We start from the raw sequence: 23448 nt of genomic DNA, 5'->3' as shown, positions 1-23448 counted from the left end.
TAAATTGTGATACATCTAGACAATGGGATAATATTTAATGCCAAAAAGAAATGAGCCATCAAGCCATGAAAAGACAAGGAGGAACCTTAAATGCACTTTTTTTTTTTTTGAGACAGAATCTGTCTCTGTCGCCCAGGCTGGAGTGTGGTGGTACAGTCTCAGCTAACTGCAACCTCTGCCTCCTGGGTTCAAGCTATTCTCCTGCCTCAGCCTCCCAAGTAGCTGGAATTGCAGGCACGTGCCACTAAGCTCGGCTCATTTTTGTATTTTTAGTAGAGATGAGGTTTTGCCTTGTTGGCCAGGCTGGTCTGAAACTCCTGACCTCAAGTGATCCACCCGCCTCGGCTTCTCAAAGTGCGGAGACTACAGGCATGAGCCACTGCACCTGGCCTTAAATGCATATTACTAAGTGAAATAAACCAATCTGAAAAGGGAACATATTTTTTATTCCAACTGCATAACATTCTAGAAAAGGCAAAACTATGGCAGCAGTAAAAAGATCAGTGGTTGCCTGAGACTGGGGCTGGGGAGAGAGATAAATAGGCAGAGCATTTTTAAGGCAGTGAAAATACTCTGTGTTATGCTATAGTCAAGGATACAGATCATTACACATTTGTACAACTCCCTAGAAGGTACAGTACCAAGAACCCTAATGTAAACTATGAACTTTGGGTGATGATGATGTGTCAAGGTAGGTAATATGGTTTGACTGTGCCACCGCCCAAATCTCATTTTGAAATTGTAGTTCCCATAATCCCCATGTGTCGTGGGAGGGAGGGACCCAGAGGGAGGTAAGTGAATCATTGGGGCAGTTACCTCCATGCTGTTCTGATGATAGTGGTTGAGTTCTCACAAGAATCTGATGGTTTTATAAGAGGGTTTTCTCCCACTTGGTTCTGCACTTCTCTTTGCTGCCACCGTGTGAAGAAGGATGTGTTTATGTCCCGTTCCACCATAATTGTAAATTTCCTGAGGCCTCCCCAGCTCTGTGGAACTATGAGTCAATTAAACCCCTTTCCTTTATAAATTACCCAGTTTTGGGTAATTCTTTATAGCAGCATGAAAACAGACTAACACAGTAAATTGGTACTGCAGAGAGTGAGGCACTGCTGTAAAGATACCCAAAAATGAGTAAGTGACTTTGGAACTGGGTAACAGGCAGAAGTTGGAACAGTTTGGAGAGCTCAGAAGAAGATAGGAAAATGTGGGTAAGTTTTGAACTTCCTAGAGACTTGTTGAATGGCTTTGACCAAAATTCTTAGAGTAATATGGACAATAAAGTCGAGGCTGAGGTGGGCTCAGATGAAGATGAGGAACATGTTGGGAACTAGGGCAAAGGTTACTTGTGTTATGCTTTAGCAAAGAGTCTGGTGGCATTTTGCCCCTACACTAGAGATCTGTGGAACTTTGAACTTGAGAGAGATGATTTAGCGTATCTGGTCGAAGAAATTTCTAAACTGCAAAGCATTCAAGTGGAAGCAGAGCATAAAATTTTGAAAAATTTGCAGCCTGATTATGTGATGATAAGAAAGAAAATCCCATTTTCTGAGGAGAAATTCAAGCCAGCTGCAGAAATTTGCATAAGTAATGAGGAGCCAAATGTTAATCACGAAGACAAGGGGGAACATATCTCCAGAGCATGCCAGAGATCTTCCCAGCAGCCCCTCCCATTACAGGCCTGGAGGCCTAAGAGAGAAAAATGTTTTCCTGGGCCAAGCCCAGGGTCCCCCTGCTGTCTGCATTCTTGAGACTTGGTGTCTTATGTCCCATCTCCTCCAGCCATGGCTAAAAGGAGCCAAAGTACAGCTCAAGCTGTGACTTCAGAGTGTGCAAGCCCCAATCCATGGCAGCTTCCACATGGTTTGGGCCTGTAGGTGTGCAGAAGACAAGAATTGAGGTTTGGGAACCTTCACCTATATTTTAGAGGATGTATGGAAATGTCTGGATGTCCAGGCAGAAGTCTGTTGAAGGGATAGAGCCCTCATGGAGAACCTCTGCTAGAGCAGTGCAGAGGGGAAATGTGGGGCTGGAGCCCCCACATGGAGACCCCACAGGGGCACTGCCTAGTGGAGCTGCGAGAAGGCCACTCACCATCCTCCAGACCCCAGAATGGTAGATCCACTGACACCTTGCACCATGCACCTGGAAAACCCGCAGACAATGTCAGCATGAAGGCAGCTGGGAGGGAGGTTGTACCCCTGCAAAGCCACAGGGGTGGAGCTGCCCAAGGCTGTGGGAGCCCACCTCTTGCATCAGTATGACCTGGATGTGAGACATTGAGTTAAAAGAGATCATTTTGGAGCTTTAAGGTTTAATGGATTTTGGACTTGCATGGGGCCTGTAGCCCCTATGTTTTGGCTAATTTCTCTTTTGATTTTACAGGCTCATAGGTGGAAGGGAATTGCCTTATCATAGATGAGCTATGGACGTGGACTTTTGAGTTAATGCTGGAATGATTTAAGACTTTGGGGGACTGTTGGAAGGCATGATTGTATTTTGAAATGTGAAGACATGAGATTCGGGAGGGGCCTGGGGTGGAAATGATACAGTTTGGCTGTGTCCCCACCCAAATCTCACCTTGAATTGTAGTTCCCATAATCCCCACATGTCTTGGGAGGGACTCAGTGGGAGGTAATTGAATCATGGGGGCAGTTACCTCACGCTGTTCTTGTGATAGTGAGTGAGTTCTCATGAGATCTGATGGTTTTATAAGGGGCTTTTCCCCACTTCACTCTGCACTTTTCCTTGCTGCTGCCATATGAAGAAGGATGTGTTTGCTTCCCTTTCTGCCATGATTATAAGTTTCCTGAGGCCTCCCCAGCCCTGCTGGGGAGTCAATTAAACTTCTTTCCTTTATAAATTACCCAGTCTCAGGTATTTCTTCATAACAGCATGAGAATGGACTAATACAATAGGTTCATCAATTGTAACAAATATACCACTCTGGTGAGGGGTGTTGACAATGGGGGAGGCTAAGCATGTGTTCAGGAAGGGAATATATAGGAAATCTCTGTACTTTTCTCTCAATTTTTCTGTGATTCTAAAACTGCTCTAAAGAAATTGTCTTAAAAAAATAAATAAATAAAGCAGCCTCTCTTGCATTATCACTAAAGAGCTTTAACTTTGCCTAGTCTGCTCACTACTAATTTTGATAGACTTCCTGGCAAAACTTTAGGAAAGAGATTTGATCTGGGAGCCCAGCTTTACTCATTATGTCACTATTTCCAACTTACTTCTATTATATGGTTTGGCTCTGTGTCCCCACCCAAATCTCATGTTTAATTGTAACCCCCAATGTTAGGGGAGGGAGCTGGTGGAAGGTGATCGGATCATGGGGGTGAATTTCTCCCTTGTTATTCTCATGATAGTGAGTTATCACGAGATCTGGTTGTTTTAAAGTGTGTTGCACCTGCCCTTTCATTCACTCTCTCTCTCTCTCTCATGTCTGTTATGCCACCATGTGAAGATGATGTTCTTGCTTTTCCTTCACACTTCTGCCATAATTGTAAGTTTCCTGAGGCCTCCCCAGACATGCCTCCTGTACAGCCTGTGCAATTGTGAGTCAACTAAACCTCTTTTCTTTATAAGCTACCCAGTCTCAAGCAGTTCTTTATAGTAGTGTGAGAATGAACACTCTACTTTGAAATCAGATTTTTTTTCTTATATACATATCCCACTTCTTTTCCACATGTACCTCTTTCCAAGACTAAAGGGGGAAAGAAAAGATAGAGGAAGAAGGATGGCTTTCATCACTAAAGGTGCTATTAGCCAGCCGTATCCATTTGCATATCAGATGGATGGCTCCCTTACTATCTGTGACACTAGGATGTTGTGGTTCTGTGATATAATCAAACAGTAATCCCCCCATTCCCAATTATCATACTTGGAATGAGTTAATAAAACTGATGGGGTAAATCTTGCCAAAAGAACATTCAAACATTCCATATCTGGAGTTATTTCAAATATCTTCCAAGAGCCTTGATTTGCTCATCTCTAAAGCAAAGGTGTTGTTCTGCGAGAAGGCATCTGAGGGGTCATGGAGCTCTCACATATTAGGACTGCATGTCTGGAAATGACACCAGAAAGTCAAAAACCAGCCTCAACTCTACAAGGAGAGGTTTGGGCAATACATTCTGGGTGTCACAATGGGATCCACTTTAATGTAATCTGTCAGATTTTCTTTTTAAATTCCCACACTCTACCTAAGTCAAATGTCATCCTGGAGCTAATTTGTGAGCCTTGATAAAGTTTGGGCAGTAAGGTCCTCAAAAATATTATTTCAATTGAATCATTTTATATGTTAACTTTGAAAATGTCAACAGCAGGGGCTGTTGGAGGAGCTTAGGAGGTCTATGCATTTGCCATTTCAAAGGCTTAAGCCATCAGTGTAGGGGTGGGGGACAGCCAGCTGTGCTCCATGTTCTGTATAAACATTTCCAGAAATATTTAGCAGATAATAGGGCTCCCACTGCGGCCGTGTGTTCAAAGGCACCACGTTGAGCCACCTACCAGGAAAGATGTGGATGCCAAAGCTGAGAGTGCTCTGGTTTTTAGACTGGGTTCTTGCTTCCTCTACAGGATTTCCAAATACACAAAGAAAGGGGAAACAGCAGAAGCCCATCTTAAGGAACAGTGCTTAATGGATGCCAGGAGAAAACAACATAATGGTCAATGTCTGAGTAATATTCAATAGCCTTCCATCATGCAGCAGGTCTGTGAAATAGTCTGACAACTTGAGAATTGAAGGCCAGAATTCACTGCTTGCCAGACTAACACCCATCAATTTGAAAAGCTCTGAAATCCTTCTTGATTTTACAGAATAAAATTGGTTATGGTTAAAGTGACAGTGATCTCTTTTTCTCCTGCATTTTACATATAAAGACATTAGTTTTTAGTTCTGAATTTGACTGGAAATTGATAAGTGAACAGGCAAAATTAAGACATAATCATTCTGATTGGTTTTATAAGAGGAAAGATAGAAGAATGAAAATGACACACACACATAAAAATACTATTATACATTGTAAATAATATAGTTATGTGTCACATAAAGATGATGTGCATGTATGTGGTCCCAAAAGACTATAATACCTTATTTTTAATGTACCTTTTATATGTTTACATACAGAAATACCATCGTGTTATAATCACCATTCATTCTAGTAACAGGCTGTACAGGGTTGAAGCATAGGAGCAACGTAGCATACACGTATAGTACAATATACTATCTAGATTTGAGTTAGTAAACTTTATGATGTTCTCACAAAGCCTATACTGCCTAACAACGTGTCTCTCAGAACGTATCCCTGTTGTAAGCAATGCATAATGAAAACATTGTGAATTTATTTGTATACATGTTACACAAGCATTTATATTGCCATGTTTTAGTCAAACAGTGTCCGAGTACTAAGAATTTTTAAATGCCTGAGACCAGATTTCTGTCATCAAGAATCTTGCAAACTAGTACAAGAGAAGGGTGCATACATGAAAAATTAACAATGCAATAAATGCCGTTAAGGAAAGTAAAGTAAAACGTCCTGTCGGAGCCGGAGTGGGGAGTCGCCTTCCAACACTGCAGGAAGACACAGAAACTGTACAACAGGCTTTGTTACGCCAGCTAAAATCTAAGCCCAAAGGGCCAGTAAAGGTAAATACCCCTTTTCACTCTTAGGTAGCAATCACAAAAGAAAGATTTCTACAGTGAAACCTCTTCAAACACTTTTCTTCAGTTTCATTTTTTTAGAGGCGACATTCTTTATTTTGTTCCCCTCTCCCATGAAACCTTGAATACCACTTTTTGGTCATTTTTGAAAGAAAGCCTTCCAAAATACGAGCGTGGAATCTGAGGAAGCACCTGGGTGTGGGGAAGCGGCCTGCCGGAAGCTTTCTCATTCGCTTGCCTTTTACTGACCTCTAGTGGCCATGTCTTGCTATGGCCTGGAAGGCCAATAGATTATTGTACTCTGAATTGCGTTCAATTCCGTCACTCAATTTCCCTGCTACCTGAATATTTAATTTTTCCACCCTCTTTCCATATAAATGCCAGCATAAATTCGGAGTCAATACAAATTCATAATGTACAAAACACCCCTGCACACATGGAAGTATAAATAAAAAACCTTTCCTCATAATGTGGCTTAAAAAAAAAAACTGTTTTCAGAATTGTCTTAGATAAGACAGTGGACCTTAATGGCAATTACTGGAGCAGGGTGCCTCATAAGATTTCAGCCAGATATTGTACTGATAATATTTCTTTTATATGTCTACTTTCAAAAACAACTAATTTCCTTACCCATTCTTATCTCATTCCAAAGAAAATTACATTCAGTCCAAGTTTCAGCTCAAGAGTTTATTGCTAAACAAGAAATGCTCCCCCTTGATTTGTGAGGCAATTGGAAGGGGAAAACTCCCTCATCTATACCCACTAGACAGCAACCCTTTGTTCCTTCGTACCATTTCTCTTGAACTGCTTTCCATAAAGAAGAAATAAACCTGATCTATAAAGGCGTTAATAGATTTGATTACATCTGTGTGGCAAACGGCTGGTCACTGTGTCAGCGAAGGTATTCTAAATGGTAATGCACAGTCTGCTCACTGCTCAACAGACTGGAAGCCAAGACAAGACTATGATGAAGACCTCAGTGTCACAAATTTGTACAATAATACTCGGAACCTGAAAGTAGATAGGACTTCTAATATAATGATAATCAATACAATAATTTAAATAAACTGGAAAGAGAAAACAAGGAACATATGTAGGAATCAGGAGCTTGGGTTGACCAAAGGATAGAAAAATAAATCTACAATAATGAAACTGGGAAAACATTTTGTAGGACCAGTGGATTCTGGGTAACACCAATACTCTAGTCCGTGTCTGCCAAATGGAAGAAGCTTTTATTCATAAAAAAAAAATCAAATTCTATAAATCTCTCTCTCTCTCTGAATTTTTCCCTTCTTCCCATTTGGCTGGTATTTTAAGCATTCTCTTAGTCTAGCAATTGGGTAATCCAAAAGTGATTCCAACATACAATGTGATTTTCCTTCAGATAGTCTAATTAAAACTTAATAAATTCTTGACACAGTAAAGAAGGGCTGTGCTGTCAGTGTAACAGAAATGAGATTAAAATATAGGAGAGTTTTTCCCCAGGGATTTTGTCATTCAACAAAAAAGCTGACAACAAACTTTTCTTTGGTCGAGGTCAGGATATCTCTGTTCTACCCTCATAGATATAAGAATAGATTATGTAGATGTAAAGCATAGATAAATGTTTCCAAATATATGTCATCCAACCTTTACAAACATAGAAGCATAACAATTTTAGCCCCCAGAATTTCTTAATGATTAAAAATCCACCATTACAACCATTTTGATTCCAAGGAAAATACCTGCATTTTAACTAAAGGTCTTAGCAAATCAAACTAGAAAAAGCCTTTAAAAAGGAGATCTTCAGTCCCAGAGATACTCCCCATTTGAAAGATTATTGGGTAATTATGACTCATTATGTTGAAAGTAAGGCTGTTTGGAGAATGACTTAGAAGGTAAGCGATCTCTCTGATTCTTTTTATTAATTATATGAACTCAAAGTGCTGCAAAAGCCAAGAGATTCACAAGTCATTTGCTTCCTTTTTGGCTTTGAAGGCAAAAAATGTAGTATATTCTTTTCCACCCCAATAGTTCCTCTCATTGCATTTTTATTATATGTACACGCAGTGCTAAGAGCTCAAGCCTTCACTCAACATCACTGTTGGGAGACCCAATAGTTAGATAAGAATACATTTAAAGCCTGCTATGGTAGGAATATTTGTGTGCTCACAAAACTCCTGTAATGAAATTCTAACCCCCAAAGTGATGACATTAGGAGGTGGGCCCCTGGAAGGTGATTTAGGTCACAGGAGTGGAGTTAGCACCCTCGTAAAAGAGGCCCCAGAGAGCTCCTCGCCCTTCCTATCTTGTGAGGACATGTTAAGAATGAACTATGAGCCAGAAGTGGGCCCTCAGCAGACTCTCAATCTGCCTTTATCCTGGACTTCCCACCCTCCAGGGTGGTGAGAAATAAATTGTTATTGTTTATAAGCTACCCAGTTGATAGTATTTTGTTATAGCAGCCTGAATGAACTAAGACAAAGTCCCAGCAAAACAAGAAAACCTAAGGGGAGGGAGACAAGGAAATGGAGAGAAAAAAAGTAAGAGAGAGATTCATTTATATACTTTGTTATGTAATATTTCAGAATAAGAACAAATAGAGTTATCATGGGGTGAAAAGAGCACTTTATTGAATATCCTTGCACTTGTTTAATTGCTGTTATTTTATTTTTAGCAGCAGTATACTATCATAGTTAACAGCATGGACTCTGGAGTCAATAAACCTACAGCTGCATCCCGGCTCTACCATAAACTAGTTATTTTCTTCATCTATAGAATAGTCGTAAAAATAGTATCTCAGTCAAAGGTTTGCTGTGATAAGTACATGAATTAATGTATGCAGAGCACTTAGTAAAGTACTTGGTATGGAAGAAATGCTTAGAAGCTTGCTATTACTATTATTCTATAGTACAGGTATTTAAAAAATTGAGAAGTTACAGAGCACCGAAACCTTGCATTCCTCAGGGCTCCGAAGTTATATTCCTGTCTTGCCCTAGATAATGACCGATTGCCGACTCTACACATAAACAGTATGTTCTCACAATCCATTAGCTCTAAAGGATAAATTATTAAAATTGCAGAGATTTTCTGACCTTAAGATGCCTATCTTGGCCCAGAGGAAAAGCCATACACTTCAACAGGACAATGATTTATACCCCTAGTAAAGACTAAAACTTCACATTGCACCTTATTTCTGGGTACCTGGGTACCTGCTGGAACCTCTGAGTGATTTTAAAAAATTAGCATGCTTCTTCCCTGCCTAAGTTTCTCAAATTGAATAATTTGATAAATAAAGAAATTGCAGAAGACAGATAAAAATATCACAATGAAGAGCAAATGAAGGCAACTTGCAGGATGTGACCTTTGCCAGAAATAAGAACTCCCCACCTGGTAATGGTAGCAACGGACCTGGCTCAAATCCCCAGAAGTGGTGAGCAGGTGGGAGGCAGGCGCTGCCTGAACAGGGAGAAGTAGAGAAGCCCTCCTGACCTTCTGACTTCTTCCAAGAGGAAGAAGGACAGGGGTGGATCTATGCACACCCCATTATTCTTTTCAAATGGACCCTTTCACAGGGGCATAGTTAATGTACCAGGAGTGTGTTTATAGAAAATCTCTCATCATGAAAAGCATGAGTTATGGCAAAGCATTTCTCACTCTAACATTTGACAGCTCCCTCTTACCCATTGGGTTTAACTGTTAATCCTGTAGCTGACCAAGGGTGTAGTCATCATCCTGAGGGGAGGAAGCAGCCTCTTCAGGGCAGTCCCGTTTCATCTCCTCCGGGACACTCCCCCAATACCAGCTGCTATTCCTCCTGGAAAGACCCACTGAGCAATTAGATTTTGCTCCCAGAAGGTTCTGATCCAGATCAAAACAGTACGCTGATTATACCAATCCCAAAGCTATTCTGGAAAGACAGCTGAAATTCACTCTCTTCTGTTTCTCAGTCCATACATTTTTAGAAACACTATCTAGTACAACATTTCATATGTTTTCCAATGAGACCAGGTAATAATATTAGAATAAAGCCTACTCAAATAATAAAATGCCAACAATAGAAATTCCCCAAATTTTAATATAAAGCTCTTCCTATTATCAACATCCTGGTGAAAATTTAATGCTCAAGATTAAATCTTCTTGCAAGTAAAATACAAAGAAATTAAAATCAAAAATTAATTTTTTTCCCTGTAATTTGAAGTGCAAAGTTTGGAATTCTTAAATGAAAGTCTAAAAACTATCCTCCCTAATTTATTATTCTTTTCATGAGATTTCTGAATGTTACCTGGATTAAGATATTTTTCTGTTTGGGGATTTTTTTTAGCAGCACTGACTCTATCATCTCTCCCAGAGTCAACCTCGTTACTTCAGGACCTGAATTAGTTAATGTAATGCCAACTGTATTTGGTGTAAATACCAAAATTTTAGGGTTTTAACACAATAAATGTTTATTTTATGTGGATTTCCCAGTTAGCAGGAAGGAAAGGAAATTGTGTTCTGCTGTATATAATCATTCAGGAGCTCACGCTGACGGAAGCTCTGCCATCTTGACTTCCAAGATCACCCTAGGCATCCAGATCTTGTAGGAAAATTGGGAAGAATAATAAAGAAGGCACGACCATGTCTTAACTTCCAAAGCCCACAAAGTCACACATGAGAGGAAGGTCAGACACCTCTGGTGGACGTCTGCCTGTACTACAGAATCCCAGAAATCAGTTTAGCTGAATGACAAGCTTTTGGCATGTCTCATTTGTCATAGAGTCCAGAATTAATGGGACACATGGCTTATCACCTAGTACTAGAAAATTTAGAATATAAAGCAGTGCCCAATTCTAAAGCAGTTATTCCAGACAAATGTTATTTTATGAAACCAATTATATATTGTTACCAAAGACCGTAACAGAAAAAAATCAATGATATCTAAAGGAAGAAGAAAATCTCCCCAGTTTTAACCTGTCTGTCAGCATAGACAGCTGTCCAGAATCCATAATCTGTGGCTTTAAACTCAAATCAGAAACAATGTCTAGTCAATTTTGGACCTGTGCATTTACTATTTCTGAGGGATATTCACCTGTGCACAAAGTTCTAATTTCCATTTCCTACTTAAATTTCTATCAAGTGTTTCTGGCACTTAATACTGAACAAATCATAGACTTTACCTAATAACAGAGCATTTATATCCTCTTATGAACAGGGTTTTCAATCTTGTGCCTCACAGAATATATCTGATGCTTTTTGTTATGGAAATATTTAAAAGAAAACAAAAGCTGGCTCCTGGGGAATGAGTTTTCTCTCCTGGGTAATTAACCAATACAAAGTCAACTGGAGACCACCAGGTGTGAAGTGACTCTTCGCCTGTGGCTAGATCAGGTGAAATTCAAAGTAAGCCTCCTTTGTTGCTGAGGAACATAAATGGAATTTGGGGTAGCAGATCCATCACTGCCTTCCTAGACCTGGCATTAATAATTTAAGGCTAGAACTTTACTCATGCTTTTTGATAAAGGTGAGCAGAACAAAATTTTTTCTGCCCAACAATGCCCCAAAACTCCTTAAAGACTCTTTCTTTTCCTATGTCTCAGCCACACTTGCTTCGACCTAAATCTATCCTTCTAAGAGTTCGGCCCTATTTCATCCCTGCAGAATCATTAAAAATAAACCTATTCTGTCTTTCTTCTACAAATGAAGACAGCTGGCTCTAGAGAGACATGCCTAGTCCTCTTGGCCATTTCTGATATAGATGTTGCCAAGTTCTTTAGTCATTTTTGGCTTACTTTCTCTGGAACAAGCTGTAATTTGTTTGTTTTTCCAAAAGTATAATCATGAGATCTGAATGTGATATTTCAGGTAAGGAATAAGTAGCAGAAGATATTCTACTCATTCATTTCATATCATAGATTTCCAAAAATCCTGACTTTGCTTGAATTGGCATTTGTTAGCCATTTACATATCAGGCTTAGTGTTAATTAAAATTTCAAGATTTTTTAGAAATTCTAATGCACATGTCCTTAATGCTGATGTTTTTAGCAACTAAGGGAATGTTTTTCATCCAAGTTCTGAAAACCTAAATTCTTAAAACCACTTACTACTTTTGTAAATCTAAATCACTTCCATATCTTTATGAACCTGTTTCAACTTAAACTGAGTTTATAGTTGCCCTCTTTCAAGGTCATATTAGTTTGCTGAGGCTGCCATAATAAAGGACAACAGGGTGGGTGGTGTAAACAACAAACTTATTTTCTCACAGTTCTGAAGGATGGAAGGCCAAGACCAAAGTGTTCACAGGTTAGTTCCTCCTGAGGCCTCCCTCCCAGCTGGTAGACAGCTGTCTTCTCCCTGAGTCTTCTTTACACGGTCTTCCCGCTGCGTGTTCAGTGGCCTCATCTCTCCTCTCCTCATAACAACACCAGTCATGTTGGATTGGTGTTCTTATGACCTCATTCAACCATAATCACCCCCTCAAAAATCCTATTTTCAAGTATAGTGACATTCTGAGGTACTAGGGATTAGGACTTCAGCATATTGATGGGTTAGGGAGACACAATTCAGCTCCTAACAAGGGTGATTGTGTAATAAAATGAAATAGTGCTAATAAAGCATTCCTAGAATATATGGACTTTTTGATATGTCTCCAGCATGTAGAGTATCTCCCGGCACATGACATGTTCTTCGTTAATTAATATCTGTTGAATAAAGAAAATGGAATAAAGTAAACTGTTTTGCTAATTAAATGCTAATTAAATATTAGCTTCTTTCTTTCTATCCTAAATCTCTTAAATTTCATTTTGCTGACAGGTCTCAAATTATTCTCTACATGAATGTGTGGTGCACTCTGTTCATGGAACACTCAGCATGATCAGAGAGTGTGCCTTATTCTATTCCATCCTTCCAACATGCTTAGTGAAACATTGTACACATGGAATAGTTCCTCAATAAATGCTTGTCAGCAGCCTGAATCAGATGATGGACCTTTATAGGAGAAAAGACAAAACTTTCTCTTTGCCCTCTGAAAGTTTGCTGAAAATCAACCAGTAAAAGGCAGATTAATAGGAGACAAGGCATACAAATGTATTAACATGGATGGAGGAAATCACAGAGCGATTACCCCACCACACAGTAAGGCACAGATGGCTGGATACCCTTCTTCTTAGGAGAAAGGGAGATAGGGAAGCGTGGATGACTTTAGCGGGGTAGTAAGTGACTCTCAGGGAGATTCAATGGGCTTGAAGAACAAACAAACAATGGCCTGGGACAATGTCTGTTGAGCCCATCAAGCAAACAATAATTTGTGACAAAAGTCTGTGCAGGTGTATTGACAGACTTCAGTCTTTCTTCTTTCAATGTGTGTTACATTAATGAAAACTCAGGGAAGGGACCAGCGGTAATTGTTTCCTTCTTTGGCAGGTCCAGACTTTAGGCAGATAAGGGAACGTCAGAGAAAATTTTCATCATGGGCTTTAAAAAGACAGACAACTGAGAGACACAGAGGGAGAGGTCACACAGACCCTGAGGCATCTTCAGTTCAGCACGTCAAAGCACCATATTTTGGAGTATCCATTTTTGAAGTTTCTATCTGAAACTTCCCTAGAAGTTTACACACTAAAATCTGAGTTAGCACCTGTGGAGAAAAAGTCCATCCCATAACCGAATGGCAAAGGATCCCACTAAGCCAGTCTCCCATTTCTAGAAATAGGCCAGTCCACTTAAACAGTTGTGTCTCATTTCAGAAGATGGTGGTGCAGACAAGCTCTCAGAAGAAAAACAAAGGTTAATGTCTGGAATAGTCTATAAGCAGTTTCCTCACAGTCTGAAAGACAGTCAGACTCAAAGCATCTTCAGTTTAAGTGGAAGTAGGCAGTGGCAAGCTGATGAATTGTTCTCATTTGTAGTTTGTGTGTCACAAAGTTGTTTATACATGGGCTTCAGTTTGCAGGGCCTCAGAAAGAAAAGTAGCAACAATTGCACTGAGTCTAAGTCAGAAAAATGGAAGAAAAATTTGGAAATGTTTGGAGACTAGTAGCCAAGAAAGAATTCAAAATTTAGTTCAAATTGTAGGAAAGTGATAAAAACTTGAAGACAATGAACACCAGCCTGAGAAACACAGGAAGACTCTGTTTCTACAAAAAAAAAGGAAGAAAAAGAGAAAGAAGAAAGCAAGCAAGCAAGAAAGAGAGAAAAAGAGAAAGAAGAAAGGAAGGAAAAAAGAAAGGAAAGAAAGAAAGAGGAAGGAAGCAAGGAAGGAAGGAAGGAAGGAAGAGAAAAAAAGAAAAGAAAAGGAAAGGAAAAGAAAAGAAAAGAAAGAGAAAGAAAGAAAGAGAAAATTCTTTTAAATTAACTAGGCATGGTGGCACCTGCCTATAGTCCCAGCTCCTTGGTAAGCTGATGGCTGAGGGAGGAGGATTGTTTGAGACCAGAAAGTGGAGGCTGCAGTGAGCTATGATCACACCACTGTGCTCCAGGGTGACAAAGCAAGACCGTGTTTCAACAAAACTCAAAACAGAAAAACAGAAAAGAAGCAAAACAAAACAAAACAAAAAACCTATAAACTGGCTAGAATTTAATAACAGGTGCGCCATAGGTTTTTTTTCCAACACATATTTTTTCTCTTTCCAGTCTCTTATTTTTACCAATGACCAATTTATTTGCAAAATAAGTTTTAGTTTTATGATACTTGGCTTAATTATTTGCATAAAGTGCAACAATAGTAGTGATTGGCCATATAGATTCTATTTAAATTGGCTTTTCTGAACTCTTCCATAATGAATCTCAGATTAGACTTTTAAAGTCTGTTGAGGATAGGAAGCCAAGCCAAGGATTTGCCATCAGACTGTGTCTGTAATATCTGAATGAATTGGGTAATTTCTGTCTATTTCCAGTCCCAAAATATCTTGAGTCTTCTGGACCTATCAGAAAGTGACATTCTTTACTTACCACAATGTCAGAAACATTGAAAAGGAACCATGTAGATAAAGTACCAGGTCAGTCTTTCCAAAGGGCTTTTCATCAGTTCAATAAAGTCAACCTCAATTCTTCAAAGCAGTCTGGACATATCTGAAAATATGTCATTCCAGTCAAAACCTTGATAAAATAAGCAGCATTTCTGATTGTGTCCTGTTGCAAAATAAAACATATTCTTATCTAACTTATGCAAATAATTACATTGCCATAAGATAAGAATACTCATAAACAGTTTCCAAATTCTGGAGAAATCAGGTAGAGGGAAAGGTAAATGTTTCCATTTTGCTCCCCAAAGTATACTTTACCCAATTGCTGAAAGCTACACATAACTCAAAAGAAAAAAAATCTTGACTCTGGAAAACAAAACATAAAAAGAATCAGCAATGTTTCAAACAAAAAGTCATTAAAAATCATTTATGACTGCCATCAGTTCAGTCCTGTGTAATTAATTCTTGTTCTTCTTAATGTTGAGTTAGCAATCTTCATGAATCAATTAGTTTTATTTTATTAGAGTTCTGGAAGTTTTTATTTAGTCCAATTATATGATCCAGTGTTATTAGAAACCTGTATTTAAGAGTACTTCTCATGGTTCTTTCCATAAATTTTCTTGAAGGTACAACACTTTAGAATTTGCAAAGAGCTTTTAGAAGAAAAAGCATCAGGATAAGGCAATTTACTTAATATACCAAGATATATCAGATTTCTAGGAATTCCATACAATTTTGGAACACATATTAATAACATCCATACAAATAAACACCATTTCTTAATTGACAATAATGACAGTATAATTTTAACATATGAAAGAAGCCTAATATGTCTCCCTTAGACTTTCAGGGTCCTCATTTGGACTTCCAAGGGTCACAACATCCAAAACTCTGTTTAAGGTCAAAAAGATAGATTTAAAATTTGTTATTTGATTTTGGGAAATTTGTCAAATATCAAAGGTTTAAAACACTTAATATCAAAATAAGGGATGCTTAAAACACTCAATCAAAATAGGATCACAGGTCACTATAAAAGAGTAATTAATTTAGCCAAAGTAATAATTCAAAAATTTCAAAATGCAAAAACCTTTACTCTTAGAGAGAAAGGAGACTCAGTTTTCCAAATAGTCAAAAGGCCTAATAAAGACAATATGAGACTTTGTTCCTCTCTCTTTACCTCCCTCTCAACTTTACCCTTGTATCAATGTATTATTAATATGAAGCCTAATTTTAATAAAATCTTATAAATAGACTTATCTAATCTCAATCAGCTTTGGCCACATAAGATTGCGATAAACCTTTTATAAAATTTTTATATAAAATTTTTCCTATTCTTTCTTTTCCCAACATTCTTCTTCCATTTAGTTTTATCAATTCTCATTTTTTATTTCTTTAATTTAAAAGAACATTTAAAAATCTTTAAACTAAACAAAACTATTTTTTCTTTAACAAAAGTCATATTCTCACACCTTCTTTATAACTTTCCTTACCAAAAATACATCCTACTTTCTTTATACACTTTGCATACAGAAGTGTTTCTCTTATATCTAGTTGTTTAAATTACATAGTAAACCTAACTTTCAATAAGAAATATAGAAAGAAAGCAATTTTAATTGTTATGTATCAGATGCAGAGCCCAGGACAAAAGACAGACCCTGTGAAGACAATGCCTGGAGGATCTGACCCCTCCCAGCATGGCCAGGAAGCATAGATGGGCCAGGGAGGATAAGGCATAGGCACTGCAGACACACGTGTTCCTATGCCTGACCATGGCCAGTTGTCTAGACCCTAGAATTTAAAGCCTCAAAACCAAAAATATAAACTCATAGACAGATCAAACAAGTACAAAAATATCACAGAAGCAACAGCTTTGTGACCTTAAAACATCTATCATGAATAGTATAAATTAGTCTGATGAATACACCCAGACAAAAATATCTAAAACTCTGAAGATATTTCTATTTAATTTTGCCAACAATTTTAAAATTAGCTTTATTTACCAAAAATTACTAAAGCCACATGAACTTGAAAAGTGGGCTAGTTAATTTATGAGTACTCATTTATTATGTCAGTGTGGTACCATGTAGACAATATACAAACACATGTACAAACATATATGTACATGTAGACACAACATATGACATACACAGGTGCACACTTGTGTATCTAAAAGCCAAAGAGATGAAAGAGTTCCATGTAAAAGACAGTAGAGCTTTAGACCTAAGAGTAACCTGTTCATGCTCTTGAGACTGCACAAGGAAGACAGAAGACCCCAAAATGAGGATTGTGGTGCCTTCTTCTGTGTTCCTCAACAGGTCTCAGGATCATTAGAAGTCCCTTCCAGATGCTTTCATGTGTTATCAAAGATAAGCACTGCAGGAGGAGGAGTAAAGTAAATGGGAGAAATTTTCTCATAGGAGGCAATTTGGGGAGATTTTTCAGCTTTGTAAAAGGTCAATGAAGTTTTATTTTTTCTTTAGCAAAAATCATACCCACAAGAAAGGAAGTAAATGGAAGAAGCAAGCACATAATTTTTTAAAAGAGGTTTCGATTTACTGAAAAAAATTCCCAGAAACAGAATTCAAAATAGAAAAAGCAGAGTAATTTTTAAAAAGAAATGTATCTTGAATATCAGCTTTTAATAAGCTGCTTTCTGACCACAGAGTGCTTTTAAAAAAGAAAACTTCCCTCAAATCTCTTATTATCAGATTTTGCCAGGACAAATGGACAATATTTTTGGCTTTTGAGCTTTTTTTGTTTTTGTTTTTAACCAAAAGTACCCTCCAAGTAACTCACCAAAACGAATAGGGCTTAACCAAAATTATGACTTAACCAAGGACACACAGGTCATCTCCAAAGAGATGCAAAGCAGATCTCACAAAATCCAAAACTACGCCAAAGACAGTGGAAAGAAAGGAAAGGTTCACTAGCCACAAATGGGATACAACCCATATCTGTCTCCATATACTCTAGGCTCTCAGCTTCTCAGCTGACCATCTATAGACAAAAGTCCAAAAGCCCCAGATGTCCCCACAGATGGAAGAAGGCAGAAAATCAATGCTTGTCCATAGAAGGGAAAAGAATGTATAACAAATGGGTACCCCCAAAGTTAAGCTTCACACAAGTATCGAACCAAAAGGGACTGGTTATCTAACCAAGCATCAAACCTAAGGTTGTTAGAGCAAAATCATAGAATTTTAACTACTAGACTACAAGGTAAAGAAGCCATCACTGTAAATTTCACAGGAGTCCAAATCAGGCAGTTTGAGGTTACAAATAATTTTAACTTTGCTTTAGGTCAAATTTTTGCTTTTTAGTTTCATCAAGATAATTTTTAAGCCTTCCTATGACACTATTATGTGTCTTTCTTTTAATCTGATCTTCCCACAAGGCAACTGTTTAGAATGAGTACCTCTGAAATCTTTTTTTTAAATTTTGGGGTCTTTCTAATTTAAAGAATTCATCTTTTGGCCACTAATGATTAGAATTTCTTATGGTGTGCTTATTCCAATAGCAACTCAGTCCAATTAAGCTTCTTTATGGAAATCCCAGGAAGTAATTTTTCAGGTTTAAAATAGGTGTTTTTCTTTTCTGGAGAGGACATGGAAGAGGCAGTCTCCACGATCCAAAAAAATTCACTCCCAGGTAATAGGCTAGGATAGAAAATGACTCGTGTTGCCACAGACAGTTTAGGATGGTGTTTCTGCATACAGTACCTTCAGTGTTCTACAAATTTGTAGGAAGCTGCCAGTCACAAACCCATTAATCCATGACCCTAGGTAGGCCCTCCTGGGATTGTACTTTCCCAAGACTAACCAGGCAACAAATGACGGAGACAACAAAAGCCCCTTACGCGAGCTTGACATGCTTGGAACAAGAAGTGTACTGCTTAAAATCTCAGGGGTTTCCAACATTTTCCAACTGATCACTAGATGTGACCCAAAAATCTTGTCTCCTAGATGGCAGAGGCCAAGAGAGACTGTTGCTACTAGATCATAAATCAAGCTCTCAAAGACATAAAACAAGATGAGAGGGGAAACTCATACAGTTTTTATTTGGGGGACCTAAAGGAAAGTTTATCTAAATAGATGCTGTTGTGATCAGAACCACAAAACTTACCAGTCCGCAAATCCTGCTAAAACAACCAGCTTATAGAGATATGAGACCTATGTTCTACCCATGGTACCCCTCTTTGTGACAGAACAAGAAACAAACAAACAAAAACAAAGACTATTTCTGGAAGGAAAGGGATCAAACAACAGAAATATTCATACCAAAAAGTACACCAGAGACACTACACCCAAGACTTGTCACCTAAATCTTTTTATCCCATTAACCAATATTTTGGAGGGGAAAAAGAGACAAACTGATTTTTAGCATCCACTCAACTGGATTCTGCAGAAATAGGGGCTGAGAGTCCAGCTGGTAAGAATTTATTTCCCTTCTGCCAGTTTGTCAGATCCTGAGTTTCCTCGACTGCAGCTTCCAGAAGAGCAGAGTGACTAGTTATCCTGTTCATGATGCCAAAGCTGTAGAGAACAAGGGAAAACTTCCCCTTTAACCTCTGAAGGTTTGCTGAAATTCAACTAACAAAAGGCAGATGAGTAGAAGAAAAGGCATGCACATTTACTAACATGCATGGAAGAAATCACAGAGTGATTACCACACCACACAATAAGGTAGAGATGGTTATGTACCCTTCTTCTTAATAGAAAGGGAGATGGGGAAATGTAGGTGATTTTAGGGGGCTAGTAAGTAAATTATTTTTAAGAGGATTCAATGAGCTTGAAAAACATACAATGGCCTGGGACCAAGTCTGCTGAGCCCACCAAGCAGACAACGGTTTGTGACAAAATCTGCTTAGGTGGTTGACAGACTTCAGTCTTTCTTCCTGCAATATGAGTTGAGTTAATGAAAACTCAAGGAAGGGATCAGGGGTGATTGTTTTCTTCTTTGGTGTGTCCAGATTTTAGGCAGATAAGGAAACTTAAGAGTACAACTTCTTCCTGTGGTTTGGGAGAGACAGAGGATTGAGATACAGTAGGGGAAGGTCAGAAAGACCTTGAGGCGTTTTCTTCAGTTCAGCTCATCAAAGTACCATGTTTCTGGGTAACAATATCTGAGCTCCAAAACATCCTCCACCAACAATCAATGAGCTGTTTTCTAAGATTTGTTTTTCTATCTGAGGGTAGAAATTAAATCCTAAATATTCTTACATCCCACAAAAAAAAAACCTCCATAGACTCATATAAACAGTTGATCAAAAATTTCCTCTTGAATGAAATTGAAATAAATATAATTGAATGAACAAAATGTTCTCCTTGCCAAAGGAAACTAAGAACCATTGCAATGACCCCCATTCCTATCCATACTTAAATTAATTTTTGCTTTCATTATTGTCTATTATTTCCTCTTTTCCAGCCCATGTTCCTTTTTTGTTGTGTGCTAGAACAGGGCAAACTCATCAAATATCACTTTATCTTCTAATCTCTTTATGATCCTTGCTTTTCGCCTTCCTCCGTGCATTGTCAGTGTAAGGGCAAAGAGAATTTCCCTCTGCCTCTGAAGGTTTAAGTTTGTTGAAATAAATTGACAATAGACTGATTAACAGAAAAAAAAAGCATACAGATATATTAATGTTCATAGGGCAAAGGAGCCACACAGAAAAGGAGAGGCCGGATGACTGAAGGTTTATACCGTTCTGAGGCTACTGAAAGACTAGGTGCCTGGGACTGCTGTGGAGGGGTTGAGGGGCATCACAGGTTATGGATGAAAGAGGGAAGAAAAGCATGGCAAGCAACATTTGGCATGTTATGCAAATATAATCTCTCTGGAAATTTCAGGGCTGCCCTCAGAAAGAACAGATGATAGCCTGTGCCAAAAGTTTCTCTGTCAGACTTTCAGAAATGTGAAACTTTTAGTCTCCTTTTCCTGTGAGTTAATTTTTCCTAGATCTGGATAAGAGGGTTATGGAGGGGGACATCAGAAAACCTTGTTCGCATCCACTATTTATCTCACTGTGTAGATTTCCTCCACAGATGCAAATCTCCCCTACAAAAGGACAGCTTTTCAGAGCTATCCTGTGGCTTACAGCCACTCTGAATAGCCATCCCGCAACACGTCAAAGTATATTCTGGGGTGAAATATTCTGGTTTACTTCAAGAGAATGTTAAGTTGTCTCTGTGTTGCTGAACGGTGGCTAATTTCCTTTTTATCAGGAATAAAGAAACACTCAATTGCCTCCTGCAATACCACTGGCATAATCCTGACACCATCACATCACAATGAACAGGAGGCCCATTAATAAACATGCAGTGCTGTGAAGAATTTCACTGATCCCTCTCCAGGTCATTAAATCTATACATGTTTGATGGGCAGTAAAAGAGAAATGTGGAATGATAATGGCAGCTGGAGGAGGCTGCTGCTCTCCTAGGCTGCTTTAACTACAAGAAAAGACAGGAAATGATCCATGTATTTTTTTAAATATGTATATATTCTACTCATTATTACTAATTTCAAATGCCTATGCATATTTCACAGGCAGCTGGTTCATAAATAAAATTTAGGCTGAGATTTTAGCATTAAATTATTTCAAATTCAAGTAGGGTCAGGGTATTCAGTTTGAGTAAACAATGAGGAGTTGGGCTGTGCTCTAACTAGAAAAGTTTTTGTATGTGGGTGACTTGGAGGGCAGGTGCTAATCAAAACACATTTCTGTTTGTCACCTTTTAAGATATACATAAATGATGTTGCTCTGTGTTGATAAGATGTTAAGAAAATTCAGATTCTAATTCCAGAAACAAGTCATCAAGCCAATAAAGATAAAATAGCCTTACAAGTTTATTCTTTAAAGCTAAAATCAAAGTAATAATTTGTAGCATGACACAGGTCAGATTACTTCAGACCTTTTATTCCTATTTCTTACCTCAAGTCAAACATAAACTATATATTGTAAAACAGAATGTTTAAAATACCCAACGTTTAACAATTAGCAAATTCTATCGTAAGCCTACAGTGGTGGCCAACATCGAAGCGATGTAAATAAAAATATTTCAATAACCCCTTGGCAAATGAACATTCAATGGTTTTTGTATTTTGAAGGGAAAAAAATGATTTCTTTTCTCACCAGTTGCTAAGCTCATGGCTAAGACCCCTATAACAAAAGACAAATTAACAAAAGAAAATCATACAAATTTGCTTAATGTGTTTTATGTGACAGAGGAGCCTTCATAAGACAATAAAGACCCAAAGAAACAGGGAAACCTGTGAATTTTTCCTTCTGTTCTTTTATCTTATTAAAGAAGTCCCTAAGGCTAGTTGTACTGCTCTTTTGTGTCCCCATTTCAATTTGATCTCCCCACAGGTACCAATAGGGTGTTTGTTTAGGATAAGAACTCTTTCAAACACAAAAGTTTTCCAAATCAAAGGATTCATCATCTAGTCATTGACAAGTGGGATCTCCAGAAGTGCACTTATTCAACAAGTGACATAGTCAAATAATCCTTTTCATGGTAAGACCTAGAGATAATTTTCCAGGCTTAGAACAAATTTTTGCAATGGATAAAGGGGGCATCCCTGGAGCAGGTGCAGAAGAAGCAACTCCCATGATCCAAGAGTCACTCCCAAAGATAGCTTTAAGAAAGCAAAGACCCTCATTGCCACAGGACATAGCAACTAAGGTAGCGATTAGACAAATTCCCCTGAGAGTTGGTATGGTCTGACAGACATTCCGCGGGTTTTCTTTCCTTCAAAGCTAACCACTAGATCCAGATTTCCACAACCAGCATTCCTGGTTGGTGGAGACCAGGAAAAATTTCCTGTCACTAGTTACAAGCCAAGCTCTCAAGATACAATAAGACAGAAGGAGAACTTTTTTTGATTGTCCTTGTTGTGACAAACACAAAAAGATAGAGACATGGGGAAAAAGACTATCTTTGAGAGTTAAACGATAAAAAAAATCAAGAGTACTTAAGCAAAATCACAAAAGTTGCTATGCCCAAAGAATTAGTTAATACAAAGATGTTTTCTCCTGCTAATCTAAACTTTGAAAGGGTGAGACAAGAAGTTTTTCTATCCTCCTGTCTTGACTGAGCACTACAGACAGAGACGTGAGGGAGCTGACCTTGATGAGAATCCTTATCTTTTGCTGGCTTTTGTCAGTTGCCTGAGGGTTTCATCTGCTGCCTCCAGAGTAAGTCAGGTGTCTCAGCTGTCCTTCCATGGGTGCCAGAAACTATAAGGGAGGAAAGATTTCTTTCTTCACCCATTGATGGCTGAGGCATCTATAATGAAAGACAAATTAACAAGAAAAAAAATACAAATGTATTTAATACAAGTTTTATATGACATGGGATCCTTCAGAAATGAAGACCCAGAGAAACAGGAAAACCCATGTGTTTTTGTGGATGGGTTTGATGAAGACAGACAGTCATGCTGAAGTATGATTAGACAAAGGGGTTATAACCGAACGTTAATAAGCTAGGAGGAATTTAGCAAGGCCTGTTTGTACAGTTTCTTTTCTGTCTCAGTGTCCTCAGAGATAATAACATTCCTATCCTCCAGGTATAGGGAGGGTGCTTCTGGGATGAGTCTTACGATCTCCATGAGAGGGGCTACTAGGGTTTACAACCTGCTTCAAGGGAGAAGAGGCAAAGGGAAGGTAAGAGTGACCTTCCTGCTTCTGCTCTCTCTTCAAATGCTGAAGTGCCATATTTTGGGGTAGTGTGTCCCGAACCTCATCACTTTGATATATTCTTCAATAATCCTAAAATGTCATGATTTGTGGTCATTTTTAATTTTTCTGAGAATGAATTTGAATCACGTCTTCCTCCCGCCATGAGCCTGATAGGATGAAATAAACTGCAT

The sequence above is a fragment of the Symphalangus syndactylus genome, chromosome 10 (genome assembly GCF_028878055.3).
Source record: "Symphalangus syndactylus isolate Jambi chromosome 10, NHGRI_mSymSyn1-v2.1_pri, whole genome shotgun sequence".
NCBI lineage: Eukaryota > Metazoa > Chordata > Mammalia > Primates > Hylobatidae > Symphalangus > Symphalangus syndactylus.
Note: the sequence above shows the minus strand (reverse complement) of the source record.